At 37.7% G+C, this 18,122-nt stretch overlaps 1 long non-coding RNA gene across 3 annotated transcripts in view; it reads right to left on the bottom strand.

Moving 5' to 3' along the window:
- LOC125615215 overlaps positions 1-18,122 on the bottom strand; it is a 284,873-nt gene that overhangs the window by 82,931 nt on the left and 183,820 nt on the right. The gene's annotated exons all lie outside the window — the stretch shown is intronic.

Below are 18,122 nucleotides of genomic sequence, written 5' to 3' on the forward strand. Positions count from 1 at the left end.
TATATATATATATATATATATACCACAGTTTCTTTGTCCATTCATCTACTGAAGGGAACTTAGGTTGGTTCCACAATTCAGCTATTGTGAATTGTGCTGCTATAAACATTGATGTGTCTGTGTCCCTGTAGTATGCTGTTTTTAAGTCCTTTGGGTATAAACCGAGGAGTGGAATAGCCGGGTCAAATGGTGGTTCAATTCCCAGTTTTCCAAGGAATCTCCATACTGCTTTCCATATTGGTTGCAGCAATTTGCAGTCCCACCAGCAGTGTAGGAGTGTACCTTTTTCCCCACATCCTCGCCAACTATTATTGTTGTTTGTATTCTTAATAGCTGCCATTATGACTGGAGTGAGATGATATCTTAGAGTAGTTTTGATTTGCATTTCTCTAATTGCTAGAGATGTTGAACATTTTTTCATATATTTGTTGATTGATTGTATATCATCTTCTGAGAAGTGTTTGGTCAGTTCCTTGGCCCATTTGTTGACTGGGTTATTTGTTGATTTTGTTGTTGTTGTTGTTGTTGTTGTTTTGTGTGTGTGTTAAGTTTTTTGAGTTCTTTGTATACCCTACAGATTAGTGATCTATCTGATATGTGTGTGATAAAAGTTTGCTCCCATTCTGTAGGCTCTCTATTCACCTCACTGATTGTTTCTTTTGCTAAGAAGAAGTTTTTTGGTTTGAATCCATCCCATTTATTGACTCTTGATTTTATTTCTTGTGCTATAAGAGTCTTATTAAGGAAGTCGGGGCTTAATCCGACATGATGAAGATTTGGGCCTATTTTTCTTCTATTAAGCACAGGGTCTCTGGTTTAATTCCTACGTTCTTAATCCACTTTGAGTTGTTTTGTGCATGGTGAGAAATAGGGATTACTTTCATTTTGTTGCATATGGAGTTCTAGTTTTCCCAGCACCATTTGTCAAAGAGGCTATCTTTTCTCCAATATATATTTTGGCACCTTTGTCTAGTATGAGATATCTGTATTTATGTGGGTTTGTCTCTTTGTCCTCTATTCTGTACCATTGGTCCAGAAGTCTATTTTAGTGCCAATATCACACTGTTTTTGTTACTATTTCTCTATAGTATAGTTTAAGGCCTGATATAGTAATGCTACCTGCTTCACTCTTCTTGCTAAGGATTGCTTTGGTTATTCTGGGTCTCTTATTTTTCCAGATGAATTTCATGATTGCTTCTTTTATTTCTGTGAAGAATGTCATTGGGATTTTGATTTGAATTGCATTAAATCTGTTTAGTGCTTTTGGTAGTATGGTCATTTTGATGATATTAATTCCGCCTATCCAAAAATAAGAGAGATCTTTCCATCTTCTAAGGTTGTCTTTAATTTCTTTCTTTAGCATTCTGTAGTTTTCATTGTAAAGGTCTTTCACCTCTTTTCTTAAGTTGATTCCCAAGAATTTTTTTTTTTTGAGGCTATTGTAGATGGAGTTTTCCTAGTTTCTCTTTCAGAGGATTTGTCACTGATATACAGAAATATCTTTGATTTATGGTTGTTAATTTTGTATCCTGCTACTTTACTGAATTCATGTATTAGTTCTAGAAGTTTTCTGGTGGAATCTTTTGGATCCTCTAGGTATAGAATCATGTTGTCAGCAAATAGTGATAGTTTGAGTTCCTCTTTTCTTATGTGTACCCCTTTAATTTCTTTCGTCTGTCTACTTGCTCTGGCTAGAGTTTTAAGGAATATGTTAAATAGAAATGGTAAAAGAGGGCATCCCTGTCTTGTTCCAGTTTTTAAAGGGAATGCTTTCAATTTTTTTCCACTTAGAATGATGTTGGCTTGGGACTTAGCATAGATATCTTTTACAATGTTGAGATATATTCCTGTTATCCATAGTTTTTCTAGTGTTTTAAACATAAAGGGGTGCTGTAGAATGCTTTTTCTGCATCTATTGAGATGATCATATGATTCTTATCTTTAAGTCTATTGATGTGATGAATTACATTTATTGTCTTCCATATGTTGAACCAACCTTGCGTCCCTGGGATGAATCCCACTTGATTGTGGTGCACTATCTTTTTGATATGTTTTTGTATTCGATTTGCCAGAATTTTATTGAGAATTTTACATCTATTTTATGAGAGATATTGGTCTAAAGTTCCTTTCTTTGATGTGTCTTTGCCTGGTTTTGGAATCAGGGTAATATTGGCCTCATAGAATGAGTTTGGAAGTGTTCCCTGTTTTTCTATTTTATGGAATAATTTGAGGAGTATTGGTATTAGTTGTTCTTTGAAGGTCTTGTAGAACTCAGCTGTGAATCTGTCTGGTCCTGGGCTTTTCTTTGTTAGTAGGCTTTTGAAGGCTTCTTCTATTTTTTTTGCTTGAAATTGCTCTGTTTAACTTGTATATATAATCCTGTTCAGTTTGGGTAAATCATACGACTCTAGAAATTTTCCTATGTGTTCCATATTTTCTATTTTATTGGAGTATAAATTTTCAAAATAATGTCTAATTATCCTCTATATTTCTGTAGTGTCTGTCATAATATTTCTTTTTTCATCATGGATTTTAGTAATTTGAGTTTTCTTTCTCCTTCTCTTCATTAGCATGGCTAAGGGTTTGCCGATTTTATTTATTGTTTTCAAAGAACTAACTTTTTGTTTTTGTCAATTTTTCCAATTATTTCTTTTGTTTCAATTTCATTGATTTCTAATTTTATTTCATTATGATCTGATAGAATGCAGGGTAATATCTCTACTTTTTTGTATTTGTGAAGAGTTGCTTTGTGGTCTATTTTAGAGAAGGATCCATGTGCTGCTGAGAACAAAGGGTATTCACTTGTTGATGGATGAAATATTCTATATATATCAGTTAAATCTAAGTTATTGTTTGTATTATTGAGTTCTATAGTTTCTTTGTTTAGCTTTTGTTTGGAAGATCTATGCAGTGGTGAGAGAANGTGCCTTGAGAGAACTGCCGACCACTCCGTCTCTATCTAAACCATTTTCTACCTCCATCTTTCTTTACACAGATAAAGCATTAAATTTATCCAGAGGTCCAAAGTAGGAACTGAAGATTCTTTCAACTCTTTATCTTCTACCCTTAATCTGGTTAATCAAATAAGGCTTATCAAACATAAGCATAAACTATTTCTTCCTTTCCAAACCTATTGCCCCAATCTTAGTAGGTTCAGAAAGTCTCTTCCTTGGTACTATAATAAACAACCTGTTGGTACAGCTGCACCCAATACCTGGAATGGGTTCTGTTCCCTGTTTTTCTATTTTATGGAATAATTTGAGGAGTATTGGTATTAGTTGTTCTTTGAAGGTCTTGTAGAACTCAGCTGTGAATCTGTCTGGTCCTGGGCTTTTCTTTGTTAGTAGGCTTTTGAAGGCTTCTTCTAATTTTTTTTTGCTTGAAATTGCTCTGTTTAACTTGTATATATAATCCTGTTCAGTTTGGGTAAATCATACGACTCTAGAAATTTTCCTATGTGTTCCATATTTTCTATTTTATTGGAGTATAAATTTTCAAAATAATGTCTAATTATCCTCTATATTTCTGTAGTGTCTGTCATAATATTTCTTTTTTCATCATGGATTTTAGTAATTTGAGTTTTCTTTCTCCTTCTCTTCATTAGCATGGCTAAGGGTTTGCCGATTTTATTTATTGTTTTCAAAGAACTAACTTTTTGTTTTTGTCAATTTTTCCAATTATTTCTTTTGTTTCAATTTCATTGATTTCAGCTCTAACTTTTTTTTTTTTGGGGGGGGGGTACCGGGGATGGAACTCAGGGGCACTCAACAAATGAGCCACACTCCTCAGCCCTAGTTGTATGTTATTTAGAAATAGGGTTTCACTGAGTTGCTTAGTGCCTCACTTTTTGCTGAGGCTGGCTTTGAACTTGCAATCCTCCTATCTCAGCCTCCTGAGCCACTGTCTCGTTTTAATTATTTCCTGTCTTCTACTACTTTTGGTGTTGATTTGTTCTTCTTTTTCTAGGGCTTTGAGATGTAATGTTATGGCACTTATGTTCTGGCTTTTTCTTCTTTTAAGGAATGAACTTCATACAGTGAACTTTCCTCTAAATACCGCCTTCATAGTGTCCCAGAGGTTTTGATATGTTGTATAATTTTTCTTGTTTACTTCTAAGAATTTTTAAATTTTCTCTTTGATGTATTCTGTAATTTTTGTTCATTCAATAGCATATTATTTAGTCTCCAGGTGTTGGAATACCTTCCATTTTTTTTCTTTTTTCATTGATTTCTAATTTTATTTCATTATGATCTGATAGAATGCAGGGTAATATCTCTACTTTTTTGTATTTGTGAAGAGTTGCTTTGTGGTCTATTTTAGAGAAGGATCCATGTGCTGCTGAGAACAAAGGGTATTCACTTGTTGATGGATGAAATATTCTATATATATCAGTTAAATCTAAGTTATTGTTTGTATTATTGAGTTCTATAGTTTCTTTGTTTAGCTTTTGTTTGGAAGATCTATGCAGTGGTGAGAGAAGTGTGTTAAAGTCACCCAGAATTATTGTGTTGTGGTCTATTTGACTCTTGAACTCGAGAAGAGTTTGTTTGATGAATGTAGATGCTCCATTGTTTGGGGCAAATGTATTTATAATTGTTATGTCTTGTTGGTATGAAATCATCATACATCATACCTTAAGAAGTATGAAATGTCTTTCTTTGTCTCTTTTGATTAACTTTGGCTTGAATTCTACTTTATTTGATATGAGGATGGAAATCCCTGCTTGTTTCCACAGTCCATGTGAGTGGTATGTTTTTTTTCCAATCTTTCACCTTCAGTCTGTGGATTTCTTTTCCTATGAGATGAGTCCCTTGAAGGCAGCATATTGTTAGGTCTTTTTAAGAATACAATCTGCCAGTCTATGTCTTTTGATTGGTGAGTTTAGGCCATTAACATTCAGAGTTATTATTGAGACTTGATTTGTATCCCATTCATATTTGTTTACTTTTTGTATTTAATTTGACTTGTTTTCTTCTTTTGATTGGTTTTTTTCCTTTAGTGTAATACCACCCTTTGCTGATTTTCATTGTTGCTTTTCATTTCCTCCTCATGGAATATTTTGCTAAGGATATTCTGTAGTTCAGGCTTTCTAATTGTAAATTTAACTTTTGATTATCATGGAAGGTTTTTATTTCATCATCAAATCTAAAGCTTAATTTTGCTGGATGTAAGATTCTTGGTTGGCATCATTTTTCTTTCAGAACTTGATATATGTTGTTCCAGGATCTTTTAACTTTCAGGGCCTGTGTTGAAAATCTGCAGAGATCCTAATTGGTTCCCTGTATATGCAATGTGATTCTTTTCTTGTGGCTCTTAAAATTCTCTCCTTATTCTGTATGGTAGGCATTTTTGTTATAATGTGCATTGGTATTAGTTATTAGTTATTATATGTTGTGATTTTGTACATTGTACATTTGGTGTCCTGTAAGCCTCTTGTATTTGAGTTTCCAATTCATTTTTCATGTTTGGAAAATTTTCTAATATTATTTCATTGAATAAATTGTTAATTCCTTTGGTGTATAACTTTATGCTTACCTCTGTCCCAATAATTCTTATATGGTCTTTTTATGTTATCCAATAATTCTTGAATGTTCTGCTCATAATTTCTGACCATCTTCATTGTGTGGGCAACATTCTTTTCAAGATTGTATTTTCTGTCTTCATTGCCTGAGGTTTTGTCTTCCAAGTGATCTAATCTGTTGGTGATGCTTTCTATTGAGTTTTTAATTTTGGTTTATTGTTTCTTTCTTTTCAAGGATCTCTGTTTGGTTTTTCTTCAAAACCTCTATCTCCTTATTGAAGTAATTTTTTGCTTCCTGTATTTGTTTGTGTAGCTCTTTATCAAAATGATCTTTTGCTGCCTGGTGTATTTGCCCTCTGACATCATCGTTTAATTCACAGAACATTTTAATTATGTATATACTGAACTCCTTCTCTGTAATTTCATCTGTTGTGCTGGCCATGGATTCTAATAGTGTAGTATCTTGGTTTGTTTGGGGCACTTTTTTCCATTGTTTTTTCATGTTGTTCATGTGTCTTCCCTTCTAGAACTGGGGATCTGAGGCATTACAGTTTTTACCCTATATATAGGCTTATAGTGTCCCTGCAGGGTTCCAATACCTCTCCTTTAAGGGGGAAAACAATATTAATAGATCCAAATACAAACAATATACAGCTTTAAACCAAATAGTTGCTATTAAGACATTTATGGTTTGGTCACAATATACAGAAATAGTGATTTCATTTATTATCTACAATATAATCAGTCGGTTTGCAAAAGGGTCTACAGTTTCTGATGATGGACAAAGAGAGAACTGAGGGTGGGGTGTAGGAGGTAGGAGGTGAGAATGTAGAGTTATTAGATCTTAGGAAGCATGAAAGAGGAATCTAAAGAAGTTGACTATTAGCAGGAAAAAAAGAGAGAAAAAGACCATTGTATTGTCATGCACAACTAATAAATAAAACAAATAAATTTTAAAAAATAAAGTTTTATTCAATGGGAAAAAAAGAGAGAAAATGATTTTGGGGAGACAAGCAAGTGGGAAGACAATAGAGAGACTACAACAGACAAACATAAATATTAATAAATATTAAGAAAAATTTTAAAAGTGTAAAATTAGGAGATAAAAGAATTTACAACACAACTATAATATACTATTCAGATATCTCAGTCCTCAGTAGTCTAATTCATGAAAAGTACTTGGTTTCACAGATGTTGGGGATATGAGGAAGGGAGGAGGGGCGGGGAGGATTTTAATATTTATTTAGTTAGTTAGTTTTTGGCGGACACAACATCTTTGTTTGTATGTGGTGCTGAGGATACAATGATTGTTTCTGTAGGAGATCAGTATTTTTCCTGTTTCCCTTCTCATCCAATAGGTGGTGTTGTCTGTTTTTTGCTGGTATTTCCACCCTCAGGGTGGTGAGGATTATTAGGGTGGGAGGGTTGGTCTTAGGGGCAGTTCCTGGAGATGGGGTATAGCACTTGCCAGACCCCAATGGGAGATACACCTCAAGGATCTCCTTTGGGGCCTGCTCATGTGATGTGGGAGTCTGGTCTTATCTCCTTATTTCACCTATAGACCTCACAATTCCTGGTCTCTAATTTAGTCTCTAAACTGTATCTCATTCACCCCCTCCCTTTCTACTTCCCAGTCAGGAACCTCTCTCTCCAGAAGTCCTGTGGGCTGTGCTCTAGGGGCTGCACACCCATCACGGAGAGCTGTTTTGTATTGGGCAGTTCAGGACCAGGCTTTACAGGCTACAGACCAGCCCTATAGCCACAAGCACTGTGCCAGGTTAGTGGGTGCCAGGGAGAGAGGGGAGTTGGGGACTACAGGTACCTTGATATTGCTTCTAGGCCCCAGTAGATATCCCGAGTTGGGAGTTTCCCCAACTAAAGTTGGCAACAAAGGTTTCCTAAGATGAATGTGGCTGCTTTCAGAGATGGGGTGTCAGGTTGGGTGGGACTGGGCAGTGGCATTGATCCACTTGTTCAGAGATGCAGTTCTATGGCATGCAGTGTTGTGGCTGGTCTCAGACCCTTTGCAGTGTCCCCAGGGGCAGGCTACTGCGTGGATGGGACTATGGTTGTGGTTGCAGTGTCCCAAGATGAAGACGACTGGGGGAATCCCAAATTGGTAGATGGGGGTCCACATCAGAGTGGTGGCTGGAGGTCCTGTGTGTGGGCAGCAGCTGGGTGGCCTGTGTGGGAACCTGCCAGGATTCTTCTGTGGGTGGACAGCCAGGAGTCCTGTGCAGGAGCTGATGTGGTGGTCCTACTTGGGCATGGCAGCTGGAGGTACTACGTGGGCAAGTGGCCAGGAGTCCTTTGCTGATGTTGAGCCTGAGGCTTTTCAATGTTAGCAAAATTTTACACACACACACACACACACACACACACAGTCTTAAACATAAGTTGACAGGACATGAAACTGCATTGCGTTTACTACATAATGAAACATCTTAATGATACTCTTAGACATAATGCCTTCTCTCTGAACTACTTTTCTTTTTAGTACTTAATGTATGCTATTACCATATTTTCATCTGTTTTTCAGATTTATTCTGCAAATCTATTTTTATTGTTTTGAAACTAACACAAAGAACATGGATATTGTTACCAAGTATTCTGAGACTTCTTTAGGGGTGCATAATTCCATGAAACTGAGAACACAGAATTACAAGATGTTGGAAAAGTTATCACATCTGTAAGGAAACCACTGGCTTGAGCTTAAATTAACACCATGGAAGGTTCTCCTCCAGAAAGCGTTGCTGGTTGTCTGGGATAAAGAAAGTTATGAAAGTAAAACAAACAGTCAAAAGAATATTTTTGTATTTATGGACTGTTTTTAAGAGACCAAATACAACTCAAAACAACTCAAGCAAAAGAGAAAAGGATGTGGGAGAGGGGTGGGGGTGATTAGATGGTGGGGATTAGGTTGAGATCTAGGGGCTCACAGGAAAGTTACCAGGTCTCTTTCCCTCTCAGCTCTGCTTCTTTCAGGGTAAGGAAAGATCTTGGTTGCACAAAGTTCTAGGTATCCTCTCCACAGAGCCAGAATATCCCAGAGAAGGACTCTGATTGGCCCTGCTTCCATCACATTCCCATGCCTTTGTCCAATCACTGTAGCCTGGAGAATGGGACACCATGATTGGTCAGACTCTGGTCACATGCTCACAACTGTGGCTTTGTGAATCAGAGCAATGTGAGTGAAAAATCATACCACTACCATTTGGAATAGAAAAATGAATATTTCCCTAAGGAAAGCGGGGGAGCTCAGAAGGGCAGAAGTGAACCAGGCACATAAAATAATAAAAATCTACCTCAAAAATCTAATTTACTGGTTTTACTCAACTTATACTTAACTTCTGAACAGTTTTTCCTGGTCTCATAAAATGGAAGAGGTAGTAAAGAGAGACCCAGAGAATGCTATAAAATCTGCCAGTCCACATCACCACACAGAAATATCTTTGTTTCCAGAGAAGGAACCATATTCAATTCAGAGGTAATGAATGCCAGCAGGAAATCTCACTTTTCAGGGCTGCTTAGGGTAAGTGGAAGCGAGGTTGCCCCAGATCAGGCAGGGCTTAGGGTGACAGCTGCTGCCAACACTTGCCCCACTGATCGACGCAGTGCAGTGTGACTACACCCGCTTCCAACCTAGGGCTCCTCTGTTTGCTCATTGAGCCCATCGCAGACTAAGGCTCTCTTGCTCCACAATCTTCCTGTCCCCCACTAACAGGGTTTTAACTACCCCTTTTAGAGTCTGCATTTTTGCTTCTGTTTCATCAAGCTGTGGGAGTTTAGACTTCATAATTTGACAGAGACTTACAAAAATAATTTTAAGGAAACTGATTCCCACCCTACTAAATTACATGATTCTGGCTTTCTAAAACCTCAAAGCTCTAATCTTGTTCTCAAAACTCTGATTTTAATCATCCTTTCTAGCCTTATCTCCTACTACTTTTATTCATAAGTATTTCCTTTGTAAACACCATATTTTAAATTTCTACCTTCAACTAGTTTTTTTATATTCCAGATTCTAAATTTGCCTATGCCATTCCCTTCACTTGGGTGGTTCTTTCTCCATCAAAATTTCAATCACTGGGGCCGGGGTTGTGGCTCAGTGGTAGAGCGCTTGCCTGGCACGTGTGAGGTCCTGGGTTTGATCCTCAGCATCACTAAATAAATAAATAAATAGATAGATATATTGTGTCCATCTACAACTTAAAAAAAATTCCAATCATTGGTCAACTATTAGCTCAAAAACAACCTTCTTCATGGAGACTCCCATGCCACATCACTGGGAAATAGTTCACAGCATTGGTATTAGAATCACTGGTGTTGGAATTAGGCTATTTAAAATAACTTTAAAGTATGAGATATATTTACTTGGCTCCCTGACCTTCTGCTATTGCTTTATTATTTTATTTTGTTTTGTTTTATGCTGGAGGTTGAACCCAGGACCTTGTGCATGCCTAATATGCACTCTACCACTGAGCTACATGCCCAGTCCCTATTGCTTTTAGAAAGTGATTTTATCTATCACCATTCCGAAAAATTTATGTGCCTTTGGTCTAAAGAAAGTATTGCCTGTGGGATTTTTATAGGAATTTAGGATTGAGAGAGAACTCTGAATGTGCCTTACAAAATATGAGCTTACTCTTGTGAGCTGAGGAAAGCAATTTATGTGACCCTCTGAATCTCAAAACAACATATCAAAGGTGTGAAGATCTGATACTTCAAGGGTTTCTGGCTTGAAATTTGGGGATTTTGCTGCCAGTCATTTATAAACTACAGTAGCCACTGAAAAATACATTTATTAGAAGTTTTGCCTACCAAAAGATATGTTCCTAAAAACTATAAGTCTTATATTACAGCACACCTGTGGTTAGAGTTTATGAAACTTGTAAACACATTCTAAACTTTTAAAATTTTTATTTATTTTATTTTAAGACAGGATCTCACTACGTTGCCCAGGTTGGCCTTGAACTTGTGATCCTCCTACATTGGCTCCTGAGCAGCTGGGACTACAGGTCTGCACCACTGCACCCAGCAACAAATTCTAATGTTCTTTTACTTTATAAAATTGCTTAGAAAAGTTGTTCATTTTATGCACTTAATAGAGGTTCATTTTTGAAATCATCTACCCAAGAGTTTCCTCCGTGTTGGGATTCTGTTCTTTATCACAGCAGGCTGCTTTAGAGATTTCCCTGTTGGGTACCTTGCATTTGCAGATACCTTTTAAAACATCCATTTCAAAAGGCAGTCATTTATCCTTCAATCTGATTTCAAAGTGTCCTTGTCCTGCTTAGCCCTGTCACCTTCTGCAATCTGGCCACTGTTCTCATCACCTAAATTTCTGTCACCAAGTTGATCAGCACCACCTGCTGACAAACCTGGTGAGAACCTCTTGGGCCCCATATTACTTGGCTTCTCAGTGGCACTTTCTTGCTTTTGAATGGTGTCCTCTGGTTTCAGTGACCACCCTTTGCTCTCATTCTCCTCACCCATTGGCTGTTCTTCCTTCATCTTTTTCACAGGTTTCTCCTTCTCACCTTCCTTAGAAACGCAGATCCCTAAAGCTCCCTTGTCACTACTTCCTCCTAAACAAGAGCGACTTTGCCAATGATTGACCTCCCACCTGTTCCAGGGGGCACCTTCCCCTTTGTATCCACTTCATTCATCATCCCATGAAAAACCTGTTGCCCCTCCAATGTTCCATCCCAGGAAGGATCCACCCACATCTGCCCTGTTGTTTGGATTCATTCCAGATTCCACTTCTCTTGGCTCTCAGGTCAGGTCAGATGCTAGTTCTTTCTAGTTCTGCTCCCTAAAATCTCTGTGGATTACCTCTCTCCTTGTCTTTGCCTGTGCCCTGTTGCTTCCTGGATGATCTCTTTGTTTCCAGGCCCACCCTTCCCATCTATCCTCCCACTGAAAATGGCATCATGTCTCACTTCTGTTCTGAATAACTCAGTGGCTTTAAATTCCTGATAGAATATATCCCAAGTTCCTGATCAGAGCATATGAACTGGTCCCTGCTCCCCTGTCCTGTCTCATCTCTTGCCTCTTATTCACTATACCTATGACCAAGAAATTCAAAACCACGTATATTTCCCCAAACATGCCAGCCCTCTCAGGACTCTTTACACATCTATTTTCTTCTCTGCCAGGAATGCCCTCACCCTGCTGGTCTTACTGGCAATCAGCTTGTCACTTAACATTCTCTGATCTCCTGAATAGTCGTAGATTCTCCTTTACCTATGTTTTCAGTGTACTTAATACATGACAATAACTAGGCTTTATCTTATGAAAATCTAAAAATCAATCGATGGTAACTAAACTTTATTGAGCCCTACTATGTTCCAGGCACCGTTTAAACATTTTTCACTAATCTTGGGCAAAGTCATCTTTGTGACTAGTGTTATGATTATGAACTTTGGTGCATTTTAGATGGATAAGTTCCTGTTGCTGGAGCTGGCCCTCTGCACTTTTTTAGAGGCATCCCTGACTTCTACCACTGAGTGCCAGGAGCATTTCACCCTGCCATTGTGACAACCAGAAATATCTCTTGGTGTTGCCGAATGTCTCCTGAGGGACAAAACAACCCCAGTGGAGACTCACTAGTTCATCAGGATTTCAGGAACAACATGGGAGCTTCCAGTGACCTAAAGGCAAAACTAAAAGAACTTTGGGATTCAAGCCTGAACAAAGGCCCAATTTCACTGCTCTATACAGAAGACTGGCTCCTCCTCTTCTCCTTGCCCAGGCTGCCTTTCCTTGTGGGTAGGACTGGGGTGCTGCAGGCAGCCTGTCCACATTATGGTGGGGATTAACCAAACTGTATGTAGGAACCCAAGTTAACCATTATTATGGTTTAGATGTGAAATGTCTCCAAAAGCTCACGTGTGAGAAAATGCAGGAAGATTTGGAGGAGAAATTATTGGGTTATAGCCTTAACCTAATCAGTAGATTAATCCCCTGATAGGGATTAATTGAGTGGTAATTGAAGTGGTAGGGTATGGCTGGAGGAGGTGGGGATTGGGGCATGGTTTTGGGGTATATATTTGTATCTGGAAAGTGGACTCTTTCTCTCTACGCTCTCTGATCACCACATGAGCATCTTTCCTCTGTCACATTCCCTCTCCACCATGGTGTTCTGTCTTACCTTAAGCCCTGAGGAATAGAGCCTGTTATCTATGGACTGAGACCTCTGAAACTGTGAGCCCCCCACCCCAAATAAACTTTTTCTCTTCTACAATTGTTGTGGTTGGATCCTTTTAGTCACAGTAGCAAAAAAGCTGAATAACCATCATTCCATATAAAGTATTATTTTAAACACCCAGAGGACAATTGCTCCATTGGATTGTGCTTCCACGTGAACAAATAAGTTTAAATTGAAACATTGTCACATAGGAAGCAAGATTTCAAACCTGGATGATTCTGAACTTAATTCACTTCACAAATAATTCGCTGAGGATCTTTTATGTCAGGAGCCAAGTACCGCTCCACAGAGACCTAGGGTTGGTCTCTTCTTCAAAAGGCTGTGGCCAAGCAGGTATGTTCTCTGCTACACAGCCACCTCAGCCAGCTCTGAACAAATCAGCCCTTCATGTTCACAGTATCTAAGAAAGAGAATATTAAGTTATAAGCTCCCATTTAGGTCTATTGCCCAGTGTGATTGGAATTTCATAGGGTCTCTTACTTAGCCTTTTAAATCTCTCAGAGAAAAAGATATGAACATTTGTTGAGCCTGTACCGTGTGCCAGCTTCTTTGCTCAGGTTCATTTAAGACTGTGAAGGATGCATTATTATCTCATTTTTACCAATGAGGACATTCAAGCTCATAAAGAATAAAATAATTTCCCCAATGTCACAAGGTAAGTGGAAAAATTGGAATTTTGAATCCTCATTGATTTCATTCCCAAACCTTTTGCTACTATACCACACAAATGAAGACATATTTGGAAATGATACTAGGATAGCAGGGATTTGCATGTGCACTACTTGGACCATCTTTCCCAAGGATGCAGACATCAGAGGAAAATATTCCGCTGTCCTACCTGAATCTTTCATTTTGGGAATTGCAGATAAGTGACTATTCCAGTGACCTTTGGTCCCTTTATTATGCGGACACCTAGGCTGAACCAGTAGGATCTGGACACAGTAAAGGAGGAGGTTTCTTGATCAAAAGAAGCAGTAAAGGTGGGTCTTATAGTCTGTGGCTACTTGGAACCCAGATTTTCCCACAGCTCAACAGGATATCGAAAACAGAGCATCTCTCCAAAGTCAGTCTGTCTGAGTGAGCCCAGGGGAGAACAACTAGCAGAACTTACACAGAGACCATGAAGAGGATGACATATAGCCCACAAAGCCACATCTGTTAGCATCTTCCTTCTGGTCACCCTTGACAAGTAACAACAGTGGTATGATATTGCAACCCTGTAATTTATGTTACAATATTCAAATATACTTGAGATCCAGAGAAAAGCAGATTGACAACTTCATTTAGAGCAAATCAATTGAATTCCATTGATAGATTCATGACTCATCCAGAAGATGGACAAGCAGTGTCAAGGAGTACTGGATCCCCTCCCCTGGCAAGTTTTACAAGCCTCATCAATTGCTGTTCAACAAAATACTTTCATTTGGGTTATTAATTTAAAAATTCTAGAACTTATAAAATTAAATCCTCTTTAAAATTCTGACACCATAGCCAGCAAAACTTGGCTATAACCTCTCTAATTTAATTAACCTGAGTAAAGGAAAAGTGAGCCTATGCAAATGTGAACTGATCAGCCATGATACTCAGGGAAAAAAGCCATAAAAGCAACCATTGGCAGTGCCCAGGGTGGCAGTGTGCTGGAAAGAGGGAGATATAAGTGGTCCAGATGCCCTTGTCAAAAGAGTGCTATGACATCTTAGCCTCATGCCATTACACACTTAATCAAGCACTTCTTCCCTGATCCCATACATATTGAATGAGTCGGAGCTGGGGGAGTTAGGTTATGCCATCTTCCCATATCCTACTTGTATTCTTTGATCTACATAAAGGTCAAGAAGTCACTGGGGTGAAGTCTCAAAATCCTGGAGTCCAGTTAGAAACAACATGGCTGGTGGACTTAGCAGATGCTGGTGCTTGGTGCAGTGGCAAGAAGGTGACATAAAATGCCCAGGGACAAAGTAATGCCCATTCTCTGTTGCCACATCACTGAGAGTTGCAGTTAAGGGGTTGCTGGCACTCACATAGGCTGGTGCCTGAAGACAAATGGTTTCCTCTGTCCTTGCCCCATCTTTGCTATGCCCCCCTTTAATGGCGAGCAGGGAGATCTGTGAAAGCCATCCTGAAAGAAGCAGCAATGGGGGTGTTGAGAGTGAGCTAATTCACATCAGGAAAGGAGACTTGAGCTATGATGAGCCCAACCTAATGCTAGGGCCTGACCTTGGGAGAGGGTTGTGGTTCTTGGCATTGTGTGGCAATGCTACTAGAATCTGTCCTGATCCACCTCTGTTCATAAGAACCCAAATGTTTCTTATTGTGGTAACCAGTTGTCTTTTGTGTTCTTAAGTCCAATGATAAAATTTTAGTTTTGATCTAATTTGATCTAACAGCCACACTTGGCATGACTTGCATGCCTTCCTCTTGGATTCACTTCCTCCACTGGCTTCCTAGTTAGCTTGCTGTCTTGGGTCTCTCCCCATTCCAGTGCATACTATATGCAACAGCATAAAAAGTCATCAAATACCTACTTCCTTTGTGATCCTTTCTTTTCTCCCCGGCACTTTTCTCTATCTACTCACTCCCTTGATGAACTATTCCAGGCTCAGTGTTTTAAATCCCCTCTGGTCTTTTATGACTTTCAAATTCATATCTGCATCCCAGACCCTTCTCTTTAACTCCAGAGCAATGATCCAACTGCCAACTGGACATCTCCAGATTGTCCTGTAATGTGTTCCAAACCTAAGCCCTGCTCTCCAAACCTGTTTCAAGTGCATCTTTTCCTTTCACAGTTGACAACTCTCTTTCCAGCTGCCCAAGCCAAAAATTTTAAATTCTTTATTGACTCTAGTGTTTTTCTCACACCCCTCACCTACCATATGTCTAGAAATTCTTTATTTAAAAACATAACCATAATTTGACGGCTCCTAACTACCTTTGTAGATATCGCACTGGTCTGAAGCACCATCATTTCTCTCTTGGATGGTTATTATAACCTCCTGACAGAACCTCTCCTAGCTCCTATCTTCAGCCCCTCTAATCTATTTTCAACACAATCATAAAATAAATCCCTTTTTAAATATGAAAAAAATGTTTCATATTTGAAAATCCATCAATGTAATCATCACATTATCGGAATAATGTGAGAAACACAATCTTTTCAAATAGATGTTGAAAACTCATTTGATGAAATTTAAAACTGATTTTTTTTTTCACTGCTAGGGAATGAACCTAGGACTTAGCTCATGCCAGGCAAGAGCCCTATCACTGATTCACATCTCCAACCCTCAAAACCAGTTCTTGATTAAAAAAAAAAGAATTAAAACTCTCAATAAAGTAGATAGAGAAAGGGACTTCATTAATATTTACAAAACAAAAGGTAACTACAAAACAAATAAAATTTAAAAACAAACTACAACAAAAAATGGCACCTAACCCCATACCCAATAGTGAATTTTTTTCCTGTAAGGTCAGGTATAAGAGGAGGACATTGAATATCATCATTCTTTTCAACATTGTACTGGCCTAGCAATTCAATGAGATAATAAGAAGAAATACAAAATTTAAAGATTATAAAGGAATATGTAAAACTTTTGTATTTGCAAAAGCATGATAGTGTATATTGAAATCCCCTAGAGAATCTATAAACTATTAGAACAGGTGAATTGAGCAAAGTTGATGGATACAAAGAGAATATACAAAGAATAAATTTGTGTTTATATATATTTACAAAAAATTAGAAAATTATATGAAAAATACCATATGCAACAGCATAAAAAATTCACCAAATACCTAAAATTCGAACAACAGATGTCCTTTACACTAAAATCTACAAAACATTGCTGGAAGAGATCAAAGACCTAAATAAATGGATAAAAATGTACATTGAATGGAAGAGTCAACATTAAGATACTAATTTTTGCCAAATTGATCTACAGGTTCAATTCATACCCAATCAAAATCATAGCAATATTGTTTTCTAGCAATTGACAAGATGGTTTTAAAATTTGTGAGTTTATAAAGAAACTTGCATAATTAAAACAATGTTGAAAAGGAATAATCAAGATGGAGAACTTCATGCTCCCAGATTTCAAGAATTACTGTGCAATTAAAGCAATTAGGGCGGTATGATAAGGGCACAAATGAAAACAAAAAATCATTTGAGAGACCAGACTAGCCCTACATATATGTGATTACTTGATTTGTTAAAGCTTGGAAGGAAGGAAGGAAGGAAGGAAGGAAGGAAGGGAGGGGAAAGAAGAGCATTTCAGTAAATAAAGAATAGTCTTTCCCCCAAAAATGACGCTTGAGCAATCAGATATCCTATGGGAAAAAATTAACTCTGACTTCTGCTTCAGGCCATACATGTATAATAATTCAAGGTAGATCATATACCTAAATGCAAAAGCCAAACCATAATCACAAATGGGAAAAATGATAAATTAGATATCACTAAATTAAGAATGTTGATCAAAGCACATCTTTGAGAGAGGTACAAGCTGCAGACCAGAAGGAAATTCGCAATGCAAATATTTGACAAAATCCTATATCTTAAATGTTGAAAGAATTCATACAACAATAAGAAAATTAAAAAATTTAAAAGAGAAAAATGTTTATGTAAATATTTTATTAAAAGATGATATGGCCAGTAAGCATATAAAAACGTGTTCAGTAACATTATTCATTAGGAAAGGACTAATTTTCATACCCACCAAAATTACTAAAATTTAAAAACTGACAATACTAAGTGTTGGTGAGGATGTGGAGTTTTGGAACTCTCATACATTCCAGGAGGTAGTAAAATCAGTTCAACACTTTTAAAAATGTCTATTAAAGGTAGATATTTGTCTTTCTTATTATTCAGCAATTATACTCCTAGAGGAACTAATCCTAAGTACATATATCTACAAAGTCATGCACATGAATGTTCAACACAATGTCAACAGGAGATATGCTGTATATATATGTGTGTGTGTGTGTGTGTGTGTGTGTGTGTGTGTGTATACTATTATTTAAATCAATAAAAACAACAAGCTTCTACTACACACAACCACATCAATAAATCTTGCAAAATAGTGAGCTGAAGTAGCCAGACACAAAAGACCACATATGATATGAATCCTTCTAGAAGAAATTAATCTGTGATAATAGAAGTCAGGATAGTGGCTCCCTTGGATAATGGTGGTAAGGTTAAGGATTGAGAATTGATAGGGGAATCCTAGGGGCTGGAAATGTTTGGTATCTTGATCTGGGTGGCAGTCACAAGAGAGTATTCATGGGAAAATGTTCATGAATCTGTGCTTCACAGTTAAGTCGTGCTTCAATTAAAAAACATTTATGTAACTGGAAGTTTTCCTGGTTGTACTCTATCTGGAATTCGGGGGGGGGGGGGGGAAA

This window comes from Marmota marmota, unplaced genomic scaffold (assembly GCF_001458135.2).
Source record: "Marmota marmota marmota unplaced genomic scaffold, marMar, whole genome shotgun sequence".
Taxonomy (NCBI): Eukaryota; Metazoa; Chordata; class Mammalia; order Rodentia; family Sciuridae; genus Marmota; species Marmota marmota.